At 36.7% G+C, this 27,765-nt stretch overlaps 1 long non-coding RNA gene across 1 annotated transcript in view; it reads right to left on the minus strand.

Moving 5' to 3' along the window:
• Positions 1–27,765, minus strand: part of LOC122199254 — a 211,844-nt gene that overhangs the window by 174,645 nt on the left and 9,434 nt on the right. The window contains exon 2 of the long non-coding RNA XR_006193443.1: positions 23,141–23,220. This is a non-coding gene — a long non-coding RNA (uncharacterized LOC122199254). The remainder of the gene's footprint in view (positions 1–23,140; positions 23,221–27,765) is intronic.

Below are 27,765 nucleotides of genomic sequence, written 5' to 3' on the forward strand. Positions count from 1 at the left end.
GGGTGCTGAAGGGGTACTTGAACAAATTATAGCTGAGAACTTCCCTGAACTGGGGAAGGAAAAAGGCATTGAAATCCAAGAGGCACAGAGAACTCCCTTCAGACGTAACTTGAATCGATCTTCTGCACGACATATCATAGTGAAACTGGCAAAATACAAGGATAAAGAGAAAATTCTGAAAGCAGCAAGGGATAAACGTGCCCTCACATATAAAGGGAGACCTATAAGACTCGTGACTGATCTCTCCTTTGAAACTTGGCAGGCCAGAAAGGCTTGGCACGATATCTACAGTGTGCTAAACAGAAAAAATATGCAGCCGAGAATCCTTTATCCAGCAAGTCTGTCATTTAGAATAGAAGGAGAGATAAAGGTCTTCCCAAACAAACAAAAACTGAAGGAATTTGTCACCACGAAACCAGCCCTACAAGAGATCCTAAGGGGGATCCTGTGAGACAAAGTACCAGAGACATCACTACAAGCATAAAACATACAGACATCACAATGACTCTAAACCCATATCTTTCTATAATAACACTGAATGTAAATGGATTAAATGCGCCAGCTAAAAGACATAGGGTATCAGAATGGATAAAAAAACAAGACCCATCTATTTGCTGTCTACAAGAGACTCATTTTAGATCTGAGGACACCTTTAGATTGAGAGTGAGGGGATGGAGAACTATTTATCATGCTACTGGAAGCCAAAAGAAAGCTGGAGTAGCCATACTTATATCAGACAAACTAGACTTTAAATTAAAGGCTGTAACAAGAGATGAAGAAGGGCATTATATAATAATCACAGGGTCTATCCACCAGGAAGAGCTAACTATTATAAATGTCTATGCGCCAAATACCCGAGCCCCCAGATATATAAAACAATTACTCATAAACATAAGCAACCTTATTGATAAGAATGTGGTCATTGCAGGGGACTTTAACACCCCACTTACAGAAATGGATAGATCATCTAGACACACAGTCAATAAAGAAACAAGGGCCCTGAATGATACATTGGATCAGATGGACTTGACAGATATATTTAGAACTCTGCATCCCAAAGCAACAGAATATACTTTCTTCTCGAGTGCACATGGAACATTCTCTAAGATAGATCATATACTGGGTCACAAAACAGCCCTTCATAAGTTTACAAGAATTGAAATTATACCATGCATACTTTCAGACCACAATGCTATGAAGCTTGAAATCAACCACAGGAAAAAGTCTGGAAAACCTCCAAAAGCATGGAGGTTAAAGAACACCCTACTAACGAATGAGTGGGTCAACCAGGCAATTAGAGAAGAAATTAAAACATATATGGAAACAAACGAAAATGAAAATACAACAATCCAAACGCTTTGGGATGCAGCGAAGGCAGTCCTGAGAGGAAAATACATTGCAATCCAGGCCTATCTCAAGAAACAAGAAAAATCCCAAATACAAAATCTAACAGCACACCTAAAGGAAATAGAAGCAGAACAGCAAAGGCAGCCTAAACCCAGCAGAAGAAGAGAAATCATAAAGATCAGAGCAGAAATAAACAATATAGAATCTAAAAAAACTGTAGAGCAGATCAACAAAACCAAGAGTTGATTTTTTGAAAAAATAAACAAAATTGATAAACCTCTAGCCAGGCTTCTCAAAAAGAAAAGGGAGATGACCCAAATAGATAAAATCATGAATGAAAATGGAATGATTACAACCAATCCCTCAGAGATACAAACAATTATCAGGGAATACTATGAAAAATTATATGCCAGCAAATTGGACAACCTGGAAGAAATGGACAAATTTCTAAACACCCACACTCTTCCAAAACTCAATCAGGAGGAAATAGAAAGCTTGAACAGACCCATAACCAGCGAAGAAATTGAATCGGTTATCAAGAATCTCCCAACAAATAAGAGTCCAGGACCAGATGGCTTCCCAGGGGAGTTCTACCAGACATTTAAAGCAGAGATAATACCTATCCTTCTCAAGCTATTCCAAGAAATAGAAAGGGAAGGAAAACTTCCAGACTCATTCTATGAAGCCAGTATTACTTTGATTCCTAAACCAGACAGAGACCCAGTAAAAAAAGAGAACTACAGGCCAATATCCCTGATGAATATGGATGCAAAAATTCTTAATAAGATACTAGCAAATCGAATTCAACAGCATATAAAAAGAATTATTCACCATGATCAAGTGGGATTCATTCCTGGGATGCAGGGCTGGTTCAACATTCGCAAATCGATCAACGTGATACATCACATTAACAAAAAAAAAGAGAAGAACCATATGATCCTGTCAATCGATGCAGAAAAGGCCTTTGACAAAATCCAGCACCCCTTCTTAATAAAAACCCTTGAGAAAGTCGGGATAGAAGGAACATACTTAAAGATCATAAAGGCCATTTATGAAAAGCCCACAGCTAACATCATCCTCAACGGGGAAAAACTGAGAGCTTTTTCCCTGAGATCAGGAACACGACAGGGATGCCCACTGTCACCGCTGCTGTTTAATATAGTGCTGGAAGTTCTAGCATCAGCAATCAGACAACAAAAGGAAATCAAAGGCATCAAAATTGGCAAAGATGAAGTCAAGCTTTCGCTTTTTGCAGATGACATGATATTATACATGGAAAATCCGATAGACTCCACCAAAAGTCTGCTAGAACTGATACATGAATTCAGCAAAGTTGCAGGATACAAAATCAATGTGCAGAAATCAGTTGCATTCTTATACACTAACAATGAAGCAACAGAAAGACAAATGAAGAAACTGATCCCATTCACAATTGCACCAAGAAGCATAAAATACCTAGGAATAAATCTAACCAAAGATGTAAAAGATCTGTATGCTGAAAACTATAGAAAGCTTATGCAGGTAATTGAAGAAGATATAAAGAAATGGAAAGACATTCCCTGCTCATGGATTGGAAGAATAAATATTGTCAAAATGTCAATACTACCCAAAGCTATCTACACATTCAATGCAATCCCAATCAAAATTGCACCAGCATTCTTCTCGAAACTAGAACAAGCAATCCTAAAATTCATATGGAACCACAAAAGGCCCCGAATAGCCAAAGTAATTTTGAAGAAGAAGACCAAAGCAGGAGGCATCACAATCCCAGACTTTAGCCTCTACTACAAAGCTGTCATCATCAAGACAGCATGGTATTGGCATAAAAACAGACACATAGACCAATGGAATAGAATAGAAACCCCAGAACTAGACCCACAAACGTATGGCCAACTCATCTTTGACAAAGCAGGAAAGAACATCCAATGGAAAAAAGACAGTCTCTTTAACAAATGGTGCTGGGAGAACTGGACAGCAACATGCAGAAGGTTGAATCTAGACCACTTTCTCACACCATTCACAAAAATAAACTCAAAATGGATAAAGGACCTGAATGTGAGACAGGAAACCATCAAAACCTTAGAGGAGAAAGCAGGAAAAGACCTCTCTGACCTCAGCCGTAGCAATCTCTTACTCGGCACATCCCCAAAGGCAAGGGAATTAAAAGCAAAAGTGAATTACTGGGACCTTATGAAGATAAAAAGCTTCTGCACAGCGAAGGAAACAACCAACAAAACTAAAAGGCAACCAACGGAATGGGAAAAGATATTTGCAAATGACACATCGGACAAAGGGCTAGTATCCAAAATCTATAAAGAGCTCATCAAACTCCACACCCGAAAAACAAATAACCCAGTGAAGAAATGGGCAGAAAACATGAATAGACACTTCTCTAAAGAAGACATCCGGATGGCCAACAGGCACATGAAAAGATGCTCAACGTCGCTCCTTATCAGGGAAATACAAATCAAAACCACACTCAGATACCACCTCACGCCAGTCAGAGTGGCCAAAATGAAGAAATCAGGAGACTATAGATGCTGGAGAGGATGTGGAGAAACAGGAACCCTCTTGCACTGTTGGTGGGAATGCAAATTGGTGCAGCCGCTCTGGAAAGCAGTGTGGAGGTTCCTCAGAAAATTAAAAATAGACCTACCCTATGACCCAGCAATAGCACTGCTAGGAATTTATCCAAGGGATACAGGAGTACTGATGCATAGGGGCACCTGTACCCCAATGTTTATAGCGGCACTCTCAACAATAGCCAAATTATGGAAAGAGCCTAAATGTCCATCAACTGATGAATGGATAAAGAAATTGTGGTTTATATACACAATGGAATACTACGTGGCAATGAGAAAAAATGAAATATGGCCTTTTGTAGCAACATGGATGGAACTGGAGAGTGTGATGCTAAGTGAAATAAGCCATACAGAGAAAGACAGATACCATATGGTTTCACTCTTATGTGGATCCTGAGAAACATAACAGAAACCCATGGGGGAGGGGAAGGAAAAAAAAAAAAAAAAAAAAAAAAAAGAGGTTAGAGTGGGAGAGAGCCAAAGCATTAGAGACTGTTAAAAACTGAGAACAAACTGAGGGTTGATGGGGGGTGGGAGGGAGGGGAGGGTGGGTGATGGGTATTGAGGAGGGCACCTTTTGGGATGAGCACTGGGTGTTGTATGGAAACCAATTTGACAGTAAATTTCATATATTAAAAAATTAAAAAAAAAAAAAAAAAAAAAAAAATAAATGCCTGGTAAATGTCCTATGGGCTAGCAGAGCAGCAGCTTTGCAAAACAAGAAGCAATCAAAGATCTGTGTCTGGAGCTAAGAGCGCTCCACCTTTGATCTCACAGTGTAGCTGCCTTCTGCAATTGTCTACATTCCCTTTCTTAGTGCTCAGGGGTGCAGGTGGGAGCACTACTGTGTAGAACTGATTCTCTCAAACTTGCACACACGTGCGCACACACACACAGTCTCTCTCTCTCTCTCTCTCTCTCTCTCTCTCTCTCTCTTTCTCTCTCTCTTTCTCTAGCCTTCACAGGCTATACAGTGTGACTCCTGCACTATATGTCTGTTGTGTTATGGGCATAATGAATGATGAAATGTCTTTTAGGGGGTCTGAGCAGTATAGATGATCTCTTCCCATCACCGTAATTGTATTGCAAGCGAACTCAGAAATGAACAATAAGAGCCCCATGGTCTGGTGTTTTTGTTATTTTTATTTTTTCACCATTTATATTAACTTGTGAATTTATGTATTTGGTTGCTCTGATTCATGGAGGAAAAGCAAAAAAAAAAAAAAAAAACAAGACAAGTGTAGAATCATTTTGATTGCATGTGATGAAAACATTGAAAAGCGACAGATATTCAATATTCAGGTCAGTTGAGATGTTAGTGTGACTGGCATATCAAAATCTAATCTTAATTAAAGCCTTGGAACAATTAAGCAGTATTGAGAAGAAAGTAAAACAAGGGAATAAGCAGTCTTCCTAAGAATCAAATAATTTTTCAAATGCATTGTGTCTGACTACCTGTACATATAAATGCAAAAAAGGTAAGGTTATGGCATGTGAGAGTAAGATCTTACATTTCATGAATATGGGGAAACTTGGCATGAGTCCAGAAATGGGGAAGTATTTATTGTGCAGTTTTGTCTTCCTCTTTTATAATTAATTCACAATTAGACGGGTAATTATAATTCAGAAACGGGCAAAATACATTCAATGGTTTTAACCATTGATAGATTTGTAAACAAAAGCAGCTGGACTGGAATTTCTTCAAGGAAATATTTACATGCCAACAGTTTATCAAACTGAACGTCTGCTGATAAATCTACACATGGGCATTATGTTAATGATAGTGCAACAATGATTCATCCAGTGCCGCCTACTAGCTTCACAAGGCACCAGATGTAAAAGAATAGAATCCAGGAGCAAAAGGGGAAAAGGTCTCTGTGCTTTTAATCCTTCAGCACCTTTCAGAGGGAACTGCCATCAATTTGGCCATCACCCCTCATTCCTTAAGCTACTTTATATTACATCATTTCTTAAAGAGAAATTAAAAGAAACCAGGACAAAAGGTGATTAATTCCAAACCATAGGACTTCAGTGGTCCAGAATACCAAAAAAAAAAAAAAAAAAAAAAAAAAAGAAAGAAAGAAAGAAAGAAAAAAAAAGGAAGAAAGAAAGAAAACAAAACAAAACCAAAAACACTTTGTTCTAAATCCCCAATAAACTATGCCTTTGTTTTAACAAGCTGGCCATGCAAATGACTATGGAGTATCCTGGTGTAACAATCTCAACATTTCAATGCTCTTCGATATTTTTCTTTTTTTTACCAAGTGGCTGAGAGGATTGATGTCAAGTGATCTTCCTCCCCCCGCCATAAGGAAGAGTGAGGTTGGGACTGAAAAGCTGCCAGGAGAGGAAAGATGTTTTCAGGAAAATAAGAGATAGAAGTGGTGTTACTAATAATACACATAGAAATGGGGCAGCATGATAAAATGGAAACAATAAAAATCCAGTTTATAAAGACACATGGCTTAAATCTTTCCTTTCTGGATTCCTAATATGTGTGGCATCTTGGATGATTTACTCAACGCTCCTGAACCTCCACATGGTCAGCTCTGAAAGACTAATATTCATGCCTCCTACCAGATTTTTCGAGTCAGAGTACCAGTCACTGAGCTAAGTGTGTTTTGTTTCACCTTCATATTCATCTCTAACAATATCATTTTCTCCAATTAACTGATAAGGAAAGTAGGCCCCATAGAATTCCCTAATGTGCTCAATTCACAAATCTAATAAATGACAGACCGATGACTTGAAACTAGCCCATGCACTTGACACTATTCTGTGCCAGCGAAGTTCATTCTCAGAAGGAAAACCCCAAAACCTGGTTACTATAATCAAAAACCAGTGCTGACTTTGGATTATACATGCAACATTCACTTGAATAAATGAGCAAGAAGCCTATAGAATCTCATACTTAAATAAGTTTGAGAGGAGACTGGTTCCAGAGCTTGGAGAAAATCTGAACTAAAAAAATGATGGTTATATATCCTATGATCAAAAAACAGAGGATAACAATGAAAGACAGAACGCCATTTTTAAATAGGAACTTCTGGAATTAATGAAGAAAAACAACTTGTTTAGTATATCTATAAAGAAGGCTTTCAGCAGCAAATACTAACAAGAACAAAAGACTATAAAGCTAGTTCAAAATAAAGATACTTATTGTATAAGAAACAAACAATACAGTTTTGGCTCAGTAGCTCTGGATGTCCGTAATGGCCAATACTTTGTTCCTCCTTCTCTGTTGTGGATTTCTGGTGTGTTAGATTTTTTGACCTAATGACTTTTGCCTTATGATTGCAATATGGCTACTGTACCTCCCCCCCCCAAAAAAAAAGGAAACAAGGGGTGCGAGGCACAATATTTTCTTCTCATAAATATTCATCCTGTTCATTTGGATAAGGAGCCACAGGAAACATATTTCTCCTGTCTCATTGATCAGAAATGTCACATGCCTAAAGTCTGGCTACAAGGAATGGCATTCCCAGAATAGATTATTTCCTGGGTATAATGATGGAGCTGGCTAAGAACCTTGTCCTCCATAAGACTAAAGGATTTTTACTCAACACCTATTTAAATTCACTTTCTATGAGCAGAAAATGAGGAGTTGGGATGGCTGCTTAATAGCCAATGAGTGGCATGTGCCACACATAGTAAATATGCATCTAAAGCATCTATCCACAAAAGGTTCCTTTAATGAAATAAAAAATATATATATAAATGATGTCTAAGAGGTGTATTTCAAGCCCTGCAAAAAATACTAGGCATATTTAATTTCAAAGCTAAAACATTAACCAAAGGGTGGTAATTCTGTATCATCAGCTTCAAATAAATCAATGACAGTAGTAATTAGAGATGGTATGAATCCTTCATTTTCTTTGTGAATTGTTCATAGTTGTAATTCAATAGAGAAAAAATAAGAAACAACAATAATAATAACTTTTTATTAGTCATGCTAAAGTAGCAAACCAGTGGCATGGATAATTGAAAATAGTGGATTATATGCATAATGATTAACTACTTAGGTTATTTGCCTTACCAGGGATCATTTTACATTCCCAAAGCATATTATCACATATTTATTTGAGGAAGTAATCACTAAGCATCTTGGGTGGAAAGTTCTATAAATCTAGGTCAGGGAATTTTCCACAGTTAAAATATAATGACAATATAAAATTCACTATAAAGATAAAGGTGAATTTTTATTATCAAAAAGTGTCTTGGCTGAGCAATGTTAACAAATGCAGTTTTGGAATGATAGTAGAGAACTTTCAAGAAGCTGGAAAAAATTGGGAATATATAACTCCACCTGTTATCTGACTTAAATTTAGAAAGGCAATTTCTTAGTCTAGCTTCCTAAGGGTTCAGACTACTTTTTCCACATTATGCTCTGTTATAAAGTTTGAGGGGCTCAGTACTTTTTGGAATAGCATCCTGAGCACATAGATTTCAAGTCAAAAGTATAGGCATGCTAATACTGAGGGCACTGTTGCTATCACTGCCATTTCATTTTATGTGCCTTCTCTTAGACTTACAACTATGCTTAACAGTTGTGGTAGTGGCATTTCATGTCTAATTAAGTCCCTTTAGTAGATTACATCTCGGTCTTCTGCTGTTGTTTTTTTTTTTTGCTGTTGTTGTTGTTGTTTTTAATGGTAGATGTAGCTCTTATTTCCTAGTCCAGTTAGTATTGTCTGTATTATACTGCACATTTGATGGGACTGAAACTATCTTCTCAGCCATGTCTTCCAGTCACTTAATTGAAGTGCATTCACAAATAAACATGAGAATCTTAATACAAACTGCTTCCATATCTCATTCTTTTAGCTAGAATTCAGTGGTAAGCATTGCTTTTTGTGCATTATCCTCCTTTTAAATAGTCCTGTTTATGAACTGCAACTTGGACGAATGTACACAAGAAATAAACCAAAAAGCCAAAGTGGCCACACTGATGTCATGCGTTTTAAATATAAGAAAGGGGGCTGGATTTTTTTTTCCCTCCTATTCTCTGTCATTTGAATTTCTGCCACTCTGAGATAGATAGTTGGCCAAGTAGTTGCACAAGAATACACATGAGGCACATATTTGGTCTATCAGGAAATTGGCCATAATAATTTATCACTTAAACCCAGACACTTTAGAGATAAAAAAAAAGGGCATTACTAATAAATAGTCTAAGAAATCAGGCAAAATCTGAGACTTCTCTGGCCACAACAGAACATACAACACTCTAAATTTAAGTAACTGAAACACTTGGTTCTTCTATACTCGTTAGCTGGATTCCTTTTTATACAGTTTAGAAAGCAAAACAGAATTGAAAAAATAAAGTCTCATAAATTAACTTCTCAGTAAAAATCCATAGAGATCACACCATGCAATCATGTGAAATGAAAGGGAAATTAAAAGGAGATGGGGATTTTTACAACATGGTACAGAAAAGAGAAAGTGAGGGAAAAACACAAGCCTTTAAATAGGATAACTTCACACAGCAGCACAAATGCAAGAAGAAAGGCCTCTTAAAGTGTCCCTTGGCACCAATGTTCTTATTTGCCAGAGGGCAGTTTGCCTTGGCCAAATGCTTTCTGATTTCAGTAAATCTACCTCCTGAACAATTTATGCAAGGATTTAAAGAAAAGGTTTAGGAAGAAAATTACTTTGAACAGATCAAGAAATAAATCAGTTCAAACACACAGTTTTGTTTCATCTGTGATTTATGGAGAAGAGTAAAATAGTATTCTATTTGGTAAACTCCACCTAATAAAATACAATACTTAATCTAGGAAATAAATTGTTTGTGGTTGTAAGGAAATAACTAGATGGCCTTAACAACAACTAATTTCAAAAGTATGTTATGATTGCTCATTTCAAAGGGCATAAGACAGCTAAAGTCTGTTGTAAAACGTTTCATAAGAATAAAGTAAGATTGGCCTCCTAATGTATATACCTCACTGCTCATGTCTGAATATCCCTCAGTATTCTCCTATTCCAGAATATTTGTAGAATTTATGATACCCAATCTGCCTATGATTCTCTCTCTGAATATGGTATAGGGGAGACTTAAACACCACAATCCCTGGTCATTGTCTTTTTCCCTCCCCAAAGCTATTAGGATCTTCAGCTTGCAAGTTAATCAGTCTTTGGATTTGTATGTCCAGCCCTATACTGGATTCAGCAAAGGCAATAAAAAGCAAAATATAGTATTCTGTTTTCAAGCCTTTTACTCTCAACTTGAGATAACAAAAATAGTATAAGTGAAACACTGGAAGTTTGGTGAAGGGCTTAACTGTGGAAATTGTCCTGTGGTTCTAAGAAAGGTGTTGTGAAGCGTTAACTTGACTGAAGACTGGAAAGGCACGCAAGGCAGCCCAAGGAAATAAACAAGAAAAGAAGATTATTTCCAATAACTTTGTACCGCTTAGGAGGGAAGGAGCAGGAAAACCGAGAATCTCTTTTGACCAGGGTGAAGGCTGCATATTTTTTTAAGTTTATTTATTTATTATTTTCAGAGAGAGAGCACGAGTTGGGTGGAGGTAGAGAAAGAAGGAGAGACCATTCCAAGCAGACTCTGCACTGACAGCAGAGCTGATGCAGGGCTTGAACTCAGAACTATGAGATCATGACCTGAGCCTAGAGCAAGAGTCAGACGCTTAACCGACTGAGGCACCCAGATGCCCCAAAGGGTGCATATTGATGAAAGATGACTTAAAAAGGAAAAAAAAAATTGGTAGGTGTAATAGTTAATTGTATGTGTCAACTTGACTGGACTCTGGGTGCCCAGATTAAATATTATTTCTGGGTTTGTTGTGAGGGTGTTTCCAGATGAGATTAGCATTTGAATCTGTCGTCTGGGTACAGAAGCTTGCCCTCTCCAATATGAGTAGGTGTCATCCAATCCACTGATGGCTTTCACAAAGAACAAAGAAGTAGAAGAAGGTGGAATTCCTCTTCCTGCCTGACTACATGAACTGACAGAGGAATCTTACCCTTCCCTTGCATTATGCTATCAGGGACCTATGCTATCAGTGCTTCTCATTCTCAGGGCTTCAACTTGAACTAGAACTCATACCACTAGTTTTCCTGGGTCTCAAGCACAGCAATACTCCATCACAAAATGGAAAATGATATACACGTGATTGAGCTTGAGCAAGTTCAAGGTACAAGTAAGTTACCTGAAGAAGTGACCCAAATGCCCATATTTTCTACTCCTGCCATACTACCTTCCCTCTCCCACCCTACATCTATGGCCTCATGGGGAGTTCCCTATAATCAACTGACAGAGAAAGAAAAGACCCTGACCTGGTTTACAGATGGTTCTGCATAACATGTAGGCACCACCCAAAAGTGGACAGCTCTAGACCCTCTCTGGGACATCTTCCACTGGGCAGAACTAGGGCGGTGCACCTCGTTGTTCACTTTTCTTGGAAAGAAAAAAGACAAGATATGTGATGATATACTGATTCACTGGCTATGACCAATGATTTGGCTGAATGGTCAGGGATGTGGGAGAAATATCATTGGAAAACTGGTGACAAAGAAATTTGGGGAAGAGGTATGTGGATAGACCTTTCTGAGTGGGCAAAAAACATGAAGATATTTGTGTCCCATGTGAATGCTCATCAAAAGGAGGACTTAAGAAGCAAGAGTACTGATGATCCATTCTTTGGATACCAGTCATCCTTTCCTCTGGCTATCTATGTCATTGCCTGATGGGCTCATGAATAACGTGGCCATGGTGGCAAGGATGGAGGTTATGTATGGATTTGGCAACATGGACTTCCACTCATCAGGGTCAACCTAGGTAGAGCCACCAGTGAGAGCCCAATCTACAAGCAGCAGAGACCAACATGAATTCCCTAATGTGACACCACTCTCAGTCAGTGACCTTGGGGCAGGTTGATTATATTGGACTTCCATCATGGAAAAGATAGCATTTTGTTCTTACTGAAACAGACACTTACTTTGGATATGGATTTCCCTTCCCTATATGCAATGCTTCTGCCAAAATTACCACCACTGGACCTAGAGAAGGAACTCATATCAAAGCAAACATATGTAGCAATGGGCCAAACTCATGGAATTTACGAGTTTTATCATATTCTCCATCATCCTAAAGCATCTGGTTTGATAGACACTGTCATTATGTTTTAACAACTCAGTTACAATGCCAGCTAGGTAGCAAAACCTTGCATGTCTGGGGCCAGGATTTCCAGAAGTCTGAATATCTGAATCAGTGCATCTACTATATGGTACTGTTTCTCCCACAGTTAGGATCCATAGGTCCAGAAATCAAGGGATGAAAATGGGAGGGGCATCACTCACTATTACTTCTAGAAACCCACCACCAAAACTTTTGCTTCCTGTTCACATGACATTACGCTCTGCTGGCCTAGAGGTCTCAGTTTCAAAGGGAAGAATATTTCCACCAGGGGATAAAACAGCGATTCCCGTGATTCCACTGAACTAGAAGACTCCATTAAACAAGCTATGTTGGGCTCCTTATGCTTTTGAATCCAAAGGGTAAGAACAGAGTCACTGTGCTGGTGAAAGTGATTGATCCTAGCTACCATGGGGAAATTGGACCATCATTCCGTCACAGAGGTAAAGAAGAGTACGTTGGGAATATAGGAGATCCCTTAGGGTATCACTTGGTAGTTCTGACTATTTACATAAGAAAGCACCCTAAAATTAAGTATCTTAAAAACTTATTTTTCTGACATTTTCATCAACTTATAAATATATAACCTTGTTTTATGTGTACTTCTGTTTAAAGATATCTGATTTAATATGTACTGTTGATTTATGAACATCGAACTCACAGACAACAGTACCATATCTTACTGAATGAAGCTTATCTAACACATGTATTTTTTCTGTAAAGCAAATCATAGACTCCTTGCTCTTAGAAATATTGGACAGAACTTCAGCACTAAGCTTGGGGGCCATTTTAAACAGCAAAGTCACCAATAAAAGCATAAAACTAAGAAAAACATGGCATTAAATTGACCATGAAAAGGACACTTGTTTACACTGGTAGAGATGAAACAAGAAGGCAGTGTTGCCTTGTTCAATCTAGTTGAGAACACATGAACTGGGTAACTCGGATTTTTCACCATTCTCTGCATTTACACAAATGGTGAAAAGGCACAGGAGTATTGATTTGGAGGTTATAAGTTTTATTGACTAGGTAAATTGACAAGAACAGAATTCATGAATAATAAGGATAGGCAATGTGTACGTATGTATGTATGTATGCATATGTATACATATTACCTTCTTTAAAAGATTCATATTTTTTGCCCTGATATTATGAAATTTCAAGAGTATATGCTTTGGTATGGATTTTTTCAATTAATTGTGCTGGGCTCCCTTCTGATACAATTGATCTAAATAATCCCATCTTTTTTTATTTTGTAAAATTTTCTTGCTAATTTTCTTTGGCATGTTCTCTATTGTCATTCTTAAACTCCTATTAATGGCTTATAAGCCTTCCTGTATTGATCTCTAATGTATTCTCATTTCTCTCAGATTTTTCTTTTTTTTTTTTTTAATATGAAATGTATTGTCAAATTGGGTTCCATACAACATCCAGTGCTCATCCCAGCAGGTGCTCTCCTCAACGCCCATCAACCACTTTCCTCTCCCTCCCACCCCCCATCAACACTCAGTTTATTCTCAGTTCTTAAGAGTCTCTTCTGGTTTGCCTCCCTCCCTCTGTAACTTTTTTTTTCCTTTTCCCCTCCCCCCATGGTCTTCTGTTAAGTTTCTCAGGATCCACCTAAGAGTGAAAACATATGGTATCTGTCTTTTTCTGTATGACTTATTTCACTTAGCATAACACTCTCCAGTTCCATCCACGTTGCTACAAAAGGCCATATTTCATTCTTTCTCATTGCCAAGTAGTATTCCATTGTATATATAAACCACAACTTCCTTATCCATTCGTCAGTTGATGGACATTTAGGCTCTTTCCATAATTTGGCTATTGCTGAAAGTGTTGTTATAAACATTGGGGTACAAGTGCCCCTATGCATCAGCACTCCTGTATCCCTTGGGTAAATTCCTAGCAGTGCTATTGCTGGGTCATAGGGTAGATCTATTTTTAATTTTTTGTTCTCTCATATTTTTCATATCTTTGTTCTTTTGTCCTAATTTTCTTTAGCGCTCTCAACTTCCTCTCCTATAATATCATTGAAAAATTTACCAGTAGAACTTCTAAATTTTTACTTCTAAGAGCTTGTTTTTTTATTTTCTAAATTTTTGTGTTTTATAGTATCTTATTTCTATTTTGTGAATGACTATTGTACTTTATCTCTGTGAGGATATACATCCTGATTTCTCTGAATCTTTCCTTTCCCTGTGTTTCCTGAAAAGTTATTTTTGCTTTGTGTGTTTTGTTACTTTGTTTTATTCTGTTTTTCATGATGGGGAGTCTTTCTTAAGTTCTGAATAGGATGACTAATGATGGGCTATCATTTTAGAAGTAAAAATGAATCATCAAGGAGTATGCCTGGTAGGGATTTGTATACTGGTCAAACTCACTGCAGGGTAAGAGTATGAAGATTGAATTGCTTCACTGAGGGGCTTTCAAATATCTGTCTTTATAGACTTTTTACTCTTAGACTAGCAAGTTTCCCACAGAGGAGCATTTCAGTCTCTTTCTTGAGGTCTTATGTTTAATTGCCAGTATTGTGGAAACTTAGTAGGAGAAAAGAACTAGGTCACATTGTTTTATGTTAAAGGATGATTACTCCTTCAAACATAAATCCAATCTTCTACAAGGATGGGGGAGGAGTTATTTAATTGATTTGAGGGCATGCAATGTATGTGAATGTCTAGCCTTTCTTTTTATAGAATATTATCTATGTTTGACCCTGAAACTAAAGAACACTTAATAAAAGAATAAGCTCAGCCAACATCAGACCCAAGACAAATATAGCCACTAGAGCTATGGGCCTTACTGCTCCCAGGATCTCCTGCCAGCCCTTTACCTCTGGGACTCCATGATCTCTTTCCCTGAAGACGCAGGCCTTGTCTCTACAAATCTGAAGATATCTGATAGAATTTTCTATTCTTTAAATTTTTTAAATGTTTATTTATTTTTGAGAGAGAGAAAGACAGAGTGTGAGCAGGGGAGGGGCAGAGAGAAAGGGAGACACAGAATCCACAACAAGCTCCAGTCTCTGAGCTGTCAGCACAGAGCCCGACGAGGGCCTCAAACTCATGAATCCTGAGATCATGACCTGAGCCAAAGTCAGATGCTCAACAGACTGAGCCACCCAGACACCCCATCTGATAGCACTTTCTTAGCAAAACGAAACTTTGAAAATTCATCTCCTTTCTGTCTTAGAACTAGCAAAACCCCATGAATAATGCCTCAGAAGGGATTCTGGTAAGAGTTTTGTTTCTCTTGGGTGTGATGACACTACTACATTTAAAAACAAAACAAAGTCTTGTGATACAACATTCTTTCTGAACAACAACAAGAACAACAAAAAAAGCTCCTTGGAGTTCTGGAATTCTGCGACTACTAATTGTTTTGGTTGTGAATGGCTGCTTGTAATGCAAGGACCTACCTTCCAGCTTCCTCTGCCCAACTAAATCGGGTACCATTTGCTCATCTATTTTCCATACTCCATACTCCACTATTATCCCTACTACAGTTTCTTCATCATTGTGAGTTACATTTTTATTAAGTTAGTATAATTTTGAGGAGATTTAGAAGGAGCAGAGTTGACTTCTACTTTTAGTCAAGATGGATTAATAGAGACTTGATTTTTTCCCACCTGAAACACCAAAAAAAAAAAAAAAAAAAGAAAAAGAAAAAAAGAAAAGGAAAGGAAAAAGAAAAGAAAAGGAAAGGAAATACATTAAACAGTGGTTTTTAAGACACAGGACATAAAGAAATAAAGAACAGTAATAGCTGAGAGATAGTTAAAAAAAAAAAAAAAAGCAAGGTGAGCCTTACATTTGAGAGAGCTTCCAAGTTGTGGCATATGGAAAAAAGGGACACAGTTTCAGTTAGCAAAACATGAGTTGAGGAATACCGGGAAACCAAAGTCGCTAGAGTACAGAGAGGAAAGAGTTGCACAGAGAGAGAACTCTGGAGATCCAGAGAAGACTCTTCCAATTTCACCTGAGTACTGATCACATATACATGTGAGAAAACTATCTAACGTTGGGAAAAGAACCATCTGAAAAGATGAGAGGAACAGTGCTTTCCAGTCACACAGGACTACGAAAAATGCCTGTTTTGACCAACTAGATTGGAAAATCTCATAACTCACAGGACATTGGTTGGAGCACCCAAAAGGGTGTGACATGAGTGGTAACAATTGATCCTAAAAAATGAGCACTGCTATGGTACTACCTAATAAATCTTAAAAGCAAAACCTAAAAGGATCAGATTGTTTCCAAGTAACTTAACTGCATCCCAGGGAAAAGTTAAAGAACTTTACAATAATATAAAAATATCAAGGATGTGCCAAGCTAAAATTCATAATATCAAACAATCAATAAAATGTTACCAGGCATGCAAAGAGGTGGGAAAATATGACCTAAATGAGGAAAAAGATCAACCCATCAAAACCAACTCAAAACCGACACAGGTGTTAGAATTAGCAGACACTGACATTGAAAATATGTATTCCATATGTTTGAAAGTTAAGTTCAGATATGCAATGTATATTTTTAAATAAGCATGAAAAAGAGAGGGTGAGAGAGCCAAACAGAACTTCTAGAATTGAAAACTATAACGTGTAAGATGCAAATTACATTAGGTGGAATTAATGGCAGATTAGACATTATGGAAGAAGATTAGTAAATTGGAATTAATGCACAATGAACTTGAAGATAGCAATATTCAAAATTAAACAGAGAGAAGAGATATCTTTTTAAAAATGGAATAGTCAATAAGCTGTTTGACAACTTCGAGAGATTTGAAATGTATAATTAGAACTCCTAAAGAATATTACAGAAGAATAGAAAAAATATATAGAAATAATGACCCCAAATGTTTCAAATTTGATGAAAACTATAAACCCAAAAGCCCAAGTACACACACAGACACACACACCCAAAAAAACAAAGAAAATTCCACTGTGGAACATTATCATCAAATTGCTCAAGATCAGTGATAAAGAGAACATCTTTAAGGCCAGGGGGATAGGGGAAATACACTATAAACAGGACAAAGATAAAGATGTTAGCAGATTTTTTGTTAGAAACAGTTTAAGTAAAAGACAGATGTTAGCATATTTGAAGTATTTTTTTTAAGTAAAGAAAAGGCAATCTACGATTCTATATCCAGGGAAAATTTCTTTCTAAAATGAAGGCTTATAGAAGCAGAAAGGATTGTTCACCAGGAGTCCCAACATGAAAGGAAATGTAAAATAAAGTTCTTACAGAAGTAAAATGATACCAAATGGAAATATATAACTGCATAACAAAGAAGAGCACAGGATATGGTAACAGCTTAGTTTATTTTGTAGCAATTACACCTCAAATAAGCTATTTTTTAAATTACAGTGAGATATTGCTATATCAATTGCAATGGCTAACAAAAAAATATTAGACTATCTCAAAGACTAGAAAAGATGTAGAGCAACTAGAAACCTCCTTCACTGCTGGCTGGAGTCACCACTGGTGCAGCCACTTTGGAAAAAAAGTTTGGAAGTTTCTTTTGAAGCTAACCATGTACTTAAAATGTGTCCCAGCAGCCACACTTTTAAGTATTTACCTAAAGGAAATGTAAACTTATGTCAACCCCAAAAACCTGTATACAAAAATGTCTTAACAGTTTTACTTATAATCGTCAAAAACTAGAAACAACCCAATGTCTTTCAACTTGTAAATGGATAAACTGAAAAACTTCTCCACAGAAAAAGGAAAAAAAAATACTGATATACTAAACAACATGGATGAATCACAAATGCATTATGCAAGACTGAAGAGGCCATACTGAGAAGGTTGCAAATTGTATGACTCCATTGACTTTGGAAAAGGCAATGGTATAAAAATAGAAAACAGATCAGTGGTTGGAGGGAGAAACTGACTCCAAAATTCAGCACGAGGTCATTTTGGGAAGTGATGGACCTGTTCTGTATCCTGATTGTGGTAAAGTTTACATACTTGTATTCTTTCTCAAAACTCAAAGAAGTATACTCCAACTATACTATATGTTTCAATTATACTATATGTACATTTTAAGCAAAACTGAAATGCAATTAAAAATATGTTTAGCCAGAAATAAATATTGTGTGGTCCTATCAGACAATTTTCCTAATGTATACTATCACATGAAGAGTGATTAGATCACGTAATTGAATGTATACTATCAATTCCTAATTTCTGTGTACAACATCTAATGGAATGAAATAGAAATGAGGAACCAAGATAGGCTAGGATTAGTTGTAGCAGGTAGATGTTATGCCCTTAGCTTATAGATATAAAAACTGCATCTTATTTACTCAGAACAGGCAGCTTGTCTGTGGAATAAATACTCAGAGTTTAAATTCAGTTCCACAGTACCATATCATCTCCTAAGTCAGGTAATTTATACCAGCATGTCTTACATAGTGGTTAGGAGACTAAACTTTGAAGCCAGACTGCCTGGTTCTGAATTCCAACTTGACTACTTGTGAATTCAGGGTACCTTTACCTCACTGTATCTCATTGCTCTCATATATAAAATGGGGATGATAATTGTTTCTCCCTCATAGGCTTATTTGGAGAATCAAATGAGCTTAATACTTATAAGCACTTAGAAGAGTTCCTGGCATAAAATAAGTGTTCAATATATCTCAATTATTTATTTTATGGCCACTAATTTTAGCAAATAATTTTCAGAAAGGCACATGTTCTGACTTTTATTGTTTGAGGCCAAGGCAGAGTTATAACTATATCCAAGACGCATCACTCTGTAGATTTGTATGAAAGTGAATTTACTCACTGCACCAGTAAAAGATGGTTGCAAGTAAGTTGCATTTACACTGTAAAAAAATGTGAGTTTTGGTCTCAGTATACTTTTTATACGGATGAGGAAATGATATTGATTGTGTAAAGAGAGGTGCTGTCTATTCGATTCACAAATTCTCTTTGTTAAATTGATTTTCACCATTTTGGTCATTCTTTAAAACCCAAACTACATTTACAAACTACGTTTCTCTTTTACTTCTTTTTGTTGTTGTTTCCCAGACAGTAAATGAGCCAAACTAAAGTTTCCAATGGCAACATTTGCTCCTTTATCACAGAACCAGGATCTTAGGGCTAGCAGTAAAAGCTTTATAAGCTGACTAATAGAGGGGAGAAGAGAAATCCAAAGGGTTAGAATAGGAGCATTCTGCCTTCATTTCACACCATGACTCTAAAGGAAGAATGGAACCACAAGAATTCCCCCTTAAACTAGGGGTCAAACAGTTATGCCAATCACATTCATTGTGTTCCGCAAAGCTAGGTTTTGTCCGTGTTCACAAGTGTAGATTTCCCTTATGCTAATCAGCCCATACGATCTAACTGGCCGATTTTCTATTCCTGACAATTACATTGTGATCAGTAGCATCTGTGTTACAGAGAACTGAAACCAATCCAGTACAAGCCAAATATCAGGAAACTTCTGTTATTATATTTACTGAATTTAATCTTCTTCATGCTATTGATGACATTATTATTGTTGTTCTAGTTCATGTTATGGTTGTTTTGGAGAGCTCAACTATAAAACTACTGGAAGATGTTTCAGGTGGGAAGTAATAACGTGATAATCAGGCTGTCACCAAGCTGGTTTATCCTGCCGGACACTGCAGTCTTGTATTGCCCTTCTAAGTGATATGCATCATTTAAAAACTGTTCAGAATTCAGTAGAACTAATTAGTTAGAACACACAGCCCAGAAATATGAGTAAACATTTTACGTAGTTGAGTAGGTAAGCAAGTCATGGTATTGCTAGGAAAATTGATTCTCAAAGCTGAAAGTGATGTTGCTGAAAAGGCCTGCAAAGAATACATAAATATAGGGACTTCGTGTAACCTAATAGTTCTACAAAGTAAACTGAGTGTTAAACTTTGTGTTTTCTTTTCTTGAAGAACAAGTGAGATGTGCAATAGAAATCGTGCCTTCACCCTGATATTAAATGATTAGTAGCAGTTTGAGTTAATTTTCCCTGTTTTATTACTAACTCTCCAGAAGGGAAAAAACAAAACACACACACACACACACACACACACACACACACACACACACAAAATCCTGACAATTTACAAAACTTAGTGACATTTTAATGATTTTTATCAGGGTGGAACTGAGGATTAAAAGTTTTCATAAGTGGCATATGAATTTCTTATAAAGTCTTATGTTCATCCTCTCCTTCTTGACAAGAGAAAAATTTAAAGTAAACAAAAAATTTTAAAAGAGTGAATTACTAATTTCTCATGAACCTCTGGGGGAGGAGGGAGGATAATTCATTCCCTTGCCTGTCCTCAATTCTCCTCCATTTTAAAACGGAGTTTCATTTGTCCAGGAGTTTCATATAGCACACAATTTCTGCCTTTGAGGAAAAAGGACATTGTCACTGGTGTGCGGAAATGCAGCTTCAATAGGTCCATGCTCACAAGAGAAGCTCAAATGACTGTGGTTAGTCTCGACTGGGGTCAGCACAACATCTGCTTTCCCATGTAATCATGCATCTAATTTCCTTGCCTTTGAGGATCATAGTAAATAGAATTTGAAAAAAAAAAAGTGGGTGGAATAATTTGACATTAGTTTTATTTGGATTGAATCCAAATAAATAGGAAGTGTGAAATAGTTGGAGCTTTTCAAGTAATTGATAAGATGTGATGACTCTCAAAGATACAGAATTCATACATAAGAAAAAAGTAAATTGTATATCAACACAAATCCACATTTTTGGCCAAACTCGTTTCAGTCCCAATTTTCCAAGAATAAAAAGTAAAATAATCTAGTGCCAGATCGCCAGCGATGAAAAAGTCAGGATATCTAAATATAGGTATTCAAAATTTGACAGAAGATTTGACAGTTGAACATGTGGAAAGGCAAATAGCAAAAATTTCTTATTCAAATATGCAGATGTTTAAGTAAGGAAGTGATTTTTGCAAAATAGTAGCAATTAACCTGGAAATGAGTACTCTGTATAATACTGTCATGTGTGAATCACAACTCTTAGACACAGATAGTATAGAAAATCAGAACAAGGGTTTGTCAAACTGGACTTCTATAAGTTCTGGAGCCCATGGCATGCTCTCAGAGGTTTGTTAGCTTGTAACATTTATTTCTAAAATAGTTTGTATTAATTTCAGAATAAAAGTTAAGAATAACAAATACTTAATGAGAATGGAGTGTGAAAGACATTTTCTAAGTGACTAACACATATTAACTCTTCTAACAGTCACATAAGTCTATGAGTTAGCTATTATTTTTATCTTCATTCTATGGATAAGGAGACTGAAGTGCAAAAAAGAGTAAATATATCAGGCCACAAGTTATTTGCAAATAAATCTGGAACATTATAAAAATGATTATATGTGTATTCTGGGTTTTCTGGTTCAACAAGCACTTAATATTCTAATACTGCAACACAATTATAATGTCCAAGTTGCCACTTTGGTTTGCATTAATTTTGATGCCACACCCTTCCACCTGGATTGGCTCATAGAAATGAGAAAGAACGGAGGGAGACTTAATACATGATGTTTTAGTAAACTATGTTTCTGTGCTAAATAAATGTCACATCACTATAGAACATTCTGCACAAGATTTCATAGTAGTTCAAAAAAGAGATAGTAGTGAGAAATTGTGTCATCACCAAATAACAGTCTTGGCATGTCAAATATAAAATAGCCTGAGTATACAGTTATTACCACAGTCGCTCTGTTAGTAATAATTTAGTTTCAACACAATGTCACCAACCATAATATAATATGAAGTTAGAGTTTACTGGGTTTGGAGTTTGCTTTATTTAATGTATAAATTTGTTTGGTTCTTAGGGTTATAAGTAAAAGATATATATCCATTTGTATCTGTATATACTAAAGTAACTATATTAAAAATAATTTAAAATGATAATGGGGTCTGATCAAATTGCTTGTGCTTTAAAACATTATTCACATTTGTGAAATATTGACCTAAACTGCCCTATTTGATATTAATATTTTTCTTTTTCTTTTTTTAGAGAGTGCGTGTGTGCAAGAGGGGAGAGGGGCAGAGGTGGGGGCGGCGAGAGAGACAGAGGGACACAGAGGGAGAGAGAGGGAGAGAGAGAATCTTAAGCAGGCTCCATGCTCAGCACAGAGCCTGTTGTGAGGCTCAATTCCATGACCCTGGGATCATGACCTGAGCCAAAATCAAGAGTTGGATACTCAACTGACTAAACCACCAGGTGCCCCTGATATTAATATTTTTCTAATAACCATATATTTAATATCATTCTCTGGTTCTTTCATATATATATATGGGCTTGGGATTTCTGTTTTATATATATACATATATATATCTGTATATATATGTATATATATATATGAAAGAACAAGGGAATGATATTAATTATATGGTTATATACATATATATATATATATATATATATATACATATATATATATATATATATAAAGTAGCCAGGTATAATGGAAAGATTTTGGGAGAATGATTATGGAGTAAGACAAACAACTTTATTACTCAATCCTCCACTTGCTAGCTCTGTGATTTCAGGCATGTTACCTAAACTTCATGTCTTTATATCTTCATTTTTGTTAGAGGCCTAATGATATCTTACAAGGTTGTTTATGAATTATATAATGTATCTGACAGTAAAACATGTCTTAAAACAGTACCCCTCAAAGAGTCTTAATATTTTCCTTCTTTAATTAACTTCTTTTTATCTGGATATTCACCTTTTTGGAAGCAGAAACAACAGCTTTCACTTCGGATTCATTCAAAAAACCTAGCACAGAAGGAATTTCTTGTCAATAAGGTTAACTACCTTCCATTCCACGGATTTAAAAACCTACCCTGTATACATTGTTTTTTAAGGTCCCTCATCAATTCAAGGATGGTAATCAAATCCTGGAAGTCTCTGGGTATATTAGTTAGAGACTAATATTATTAGTCTTATTAGCTTCTCTGGAGAAACAGAACCATATTGTGTGTGTGTGTGTGTGTGTGTGTGTGTGTGTGTGTGTGTGTGTGTAGAAAATAAAGAATTAACTCACATGATTATGCAGGCTGACAAGTCCCAAGATCTGCATTCAAAATCTGGAGACTCAGGATAGCAGATGGTGAGTCTTAAGGCCTAAGAACCAGAAGAGCACATGTTAGCATTTGGTTCAAATTCTAGCCAGCTCAAGACCTGGAAAGAGTCAATGTTTCAGTTCAAGTCTGAAGACATAAAAACACCAATATCTCAGCCCACGTTAGTCAGGCAGAAGGTGTTTGCTTTTACTTTGCAAAAGGGTTGGGCTTTCTGTTTTATTCAGGCCTTCAACTGTATGGATGAAGCCCACTCACCTTTAGAGAGCAATTTGTTTACTCAGATTACGAATTCAAACATTGATCTCATCGCAAACATCCTCACAGACACAACCAGAATCATGTATGGCCAAATATCTGGGTACTTCTTGGTCCAGTAAAGTTGATCCATAAGAGTTACCTATTACAGTGGACCATCAGTCTTGAGGCATGTTGCCAATCATCATACTAAAGTCATCTGGCTGGATCCAGAGAAAAAGTATCTTTCTATTCATCAAAAAAGTTAAATTCACTTCAGGCTATAACCTTCCCACTTCTCAATAGAATCCCATGAGGTCTGGGAGGCCCGTCAACCAGTCAAGTATCAAGGTGAATCCTTTCACAATCTTGTAGCCATCTGTGTCTATCATATCCAATATCCGTTTTTCTTTACTCTTGACCAAAAATGTAAGACCCTCTTTTTTTCCATCTGTCTCTTCCCATCCCTCCATTCTCCTATTTCTATCTACCTCACCAACTTTCTACTGAATTCACTACAACCACTCATCCATATTTACCTGGTCTCCTCCTACTTCATTGGTCATACATTTATCAGGTTCAGCTTCTTTGTCCAAATCATGAATCAGGGTCGGTACCAACTTGGCTTTCTTCTTATCACATAATTTCTACACAGTTTCTCTGATTAATCTCCTTCACTCTCATGGCTTTTTTTGTGGCCAATATCCTAAAGTTTCTTAAACTTGTATATCTAGCCCAGACTTTTCTTCTGTGATTCCCAAGGGTATATACAACCTTTAAATGATTATCCCCAGTTCACTACCTTGTGATAGTCTGACACTTCACCACCAAACTGAACTACTTCTCTCCTTTGCCTGACCAACAAAGATGCCATTTCTCTTATTTTCTAGCTGCAGCAAAATAGAACTACACAGCTTTTTTATTTTAAAATTAAAGGAATTTATGCAAAAATTTTACTAATTTCATGGAATTTCCCCCATGGCAAACGAGCACAGTGAGAGAAGCAAATCTTTCCCTGAATGATGGGCAATTGCTAAGTGATGCCTTGGCTGCCCTCAGTGCTGTTGTTTCATCATTATCTCTTCTTGTCTCTTTCTTCTGTGCTTTATCAGCTCAGAAACAAGGCAGGAAACATGGCACTAAAGAGAAATTCTGGAGGATATGCCCCAGGACCATATTAGCCACGATTTCAATAAGTAATCAATCAATTGTTGAAATGTAGTTGACAATATTACCCAACAGTTTAAATTTCAATATTTAAGGTCAAAGATTGGCAAACTCTAAAATCAATGCTGTATCTGTATCTGTATAAATGCCAATGACTTACAAAACCAAAGCCAAAATTGTAGATTATAAAAAAAATTATATGGTATCAGGACATATTTAGTAACACCATAAAATCCAGACATGTTTAGAAAAGTCATTTCTTTTACTATTTGTTTTGCTTCTTTATTAGAATGTGCTAACTTCTACCCAATGAGTTGCCATCTGACAATCTGTTTTCTCAAATTATGGTCATGGATACCTGCATTCGATTCATCTGGGGTATGTGGTAGATGGTTCAGATTAGTTTACACACTACACACTAGAAGTGAGAGCAACTTTCCCAAGTCTCCCTTTCCTCTGGCTTCCATGTAGGAACTATCTTCTACCCATGAGAGTTTGTAAAGAGCCAACACATGAAGTAAAGGCCCTGTTTTTTCTACCTTCCCTATTTGTGCTACATGTAGGATTATGGATTTTCCTAGTTGCAGCTGTAGGAGATCCTTCTGCCTCTTTCACAGTGTTTTAGTGCGAACAGGGAAGGTGTGTGCCATCCATTCTGCTGTCATGTACTATGGCAGAGACTGCCTAATTCCCTTACATCCTGATCAAGGTAGGCAATGACGTTTTCTTTATGACCCAGTTCAGTGGTCATTTTGGAAGTCAAAATGGAAGTCAAACCTGGAATCTGGTATGCAAACCCTCCCAATATTTTGTAAACATCTGATTGCCTCCTTTCTATCTCTGTCTTCTGAAACTACATGTGTTTTTTTTTTTATCTGCAACCTAATGGACACAGAAGTTTTTTGTTTTGTTTTGTTTTGTTTTGTTTTGTTTTATTATTGTTACCCCAGGAATCTTCATTTGAAACTATCTTCCTAGGACATCAGGTACACCGTGAAATTTGAGAACCTCTGTTAGGTGAAACATTTGGCAGGGGGGGCGGGGGGGTGGGGGTAAAACTGTAAAAGGATCACCACTATGAACTAATAAGCCAGGCAATGAGCTTCAGTTTAAATTGACTCCTATTAAGCAGCCTCTTATTACCTGCATTGTCCAGAGCTCTCCTTCTGGTAAGTTCTTTATAAATAGATCACCATGTTGTATGTCCTGTTATTTCACTAATTTGGCTATGTCACAAACTCAGTGGCAGTCATTTATATAGACCAGTACATAATAGGACCTAACACAAGAGATCTTCCCAAGAGACAAACTTTATGTTGAACAGTCATGGTCTACAACAGTAACATTCTCTCCCCTAGGAAATTTGAATGTGAGACAAGAAGCAGACATTTGACTTGTATAGATGCAGAGAGCCCACAGAAAGAATGCTTTGGTATCTCTGAAGCCTCAGAAGTCATGACTTAAAAGATAAATCAGCCAATAACAACTGTACTGCAGTAATAAATCCAGAGGCAGAACACAGCTGAAACACAACGAACCAGAATATAAAGATAACGAGCAAAGAACACCAGTTATATGGTGAGAAAGCCCATTAATGCTAATTGCTATAGAGGTGCTGTGTTCTGCACTATGTTCTAGATCCTGAGACTTAGCTCGACAACATGGTAAAAAATTTCTAGATTTTTTTCAGTTTATTTATTTATTTTGAGAGGCAGGGAGAGAAAGAGAGAGAGAACTTGAGTAGGGGAGGGGCAGAGAGAGAGGGAGAGAGAGAGAATCCCTGAGATGAACTGAGATGAAATCCCTTATGACCTGAGATGAAATCAAGAGTCAGATGTTTAAACGACTGAGCCACCCAGGCGCCCCTCTAGGTTTTTGTTGTTGTTGTTGTTGTTGGTTGTTGTTGTTACGTAGTGGATGCTGTGGTATGCCAACCATGTCCCCTGCTTCAAGATTCATTCCTCCAGCTGCTGAACTTATCAACTGTTAACATTTCTTATCCGAGTACTTCTTCAATCTTGGTCTCAGCTAAATAGAGCCACCTCGTCTGAGGTCATGTCCCCTTCCTGGAAACAATCCACATCTAATGACTACTCCATGTAGGGGTGTAAGCCCCAGCCTTCACTGACTTTTTGTTGTACATCTCTGCAGAGTCATCCCATCTCTCATGGGACTGGCTGAGGCCCTTCTAATGGCAACAGTGAACCTCAACTTCTTCCTTTACCCATTCCTGTTGTCTTCACTCTCTCCCAGTTGTTGATCCAAAGAGCACATCCCAATAAATATCTGCATGCAAATTTCTATCCCAGAGTCTACTTCTTGGAGAACTCAACCATTGATAGATTTCTTCCCATGGAGTGTCCGACTGAAATAATCTAAGTAAGTATATCTCTGACTGTCCAAATTAAAAAAAAAACTCCAAAAAACTATGTTTAAACAAAAATTATTTTTAAGTCTTAACCATGTAAATATTTGAAGTATTTAAATTGCTGCAATCTGACTGACTTCCTCACAGTGTACTAGAATTATTTGCTGGAATGTCTTGAGTTTCTAGAATGATTACCCTAGAAAAATATTTCCTTCTCTTACAAATATGTTTATTGTTGTATCTAAGTTTCCCTCATTAACTTACCCATAAAATTGACTAAAATTAAGTAGGTCAGTCATAAGTTTCTATCTTATAATAAAGCTCCTATCTTATAATAAATAAATTCCCAAGGAAACCAAGACTTTCAAAATTAAATACTTCTGTTTTACTAAATGTAACTAGGAATATGCTCATAAAAGACTTTATCGTACTTTACTTTCTTCATGTATAAAAAAATTGATATTTCAGAATCTGTGAAAAAAGTTCTAACAGTTGTTGGTTCTTCTTCTGAACATAAAAATTGAGGAAAGCAAGCATGAAATAAGTATTCAACATAACAACTGAACATCAGTGAACATACTTTTAATAGATGTTTCCTAATATCGATCTAAGTTTGTTCAACAGCCAAGAAAATAATGTATCTGGTAGAGACTCATCTACAGATACAACTACTCATTGGACAAAATACAAATCAGAACAGCTGAAAAAATCAATTGGATGTGAATTAAGAATCTTTCAAAGTAAAATGTGAATTTAGGTTGCATATTATGCCAACAAATCTGGAATATTCTTTGTTGAGATTGCACGCTCTCCAAA

This window comes from Panthera leo, chromosome A1 (genome assembly GCF_018350215.1).
Source record: "Panthera leo isolate Ple1 chromosome A1, P.leo_Ple1_pat1.1, whole genome shotgun sequence".
Lineage (NCBI taxonomy): Eukaryota > Metazoa > Chordata > Mammalia > Carnivora > Felidae > Panthera > Panthera leo.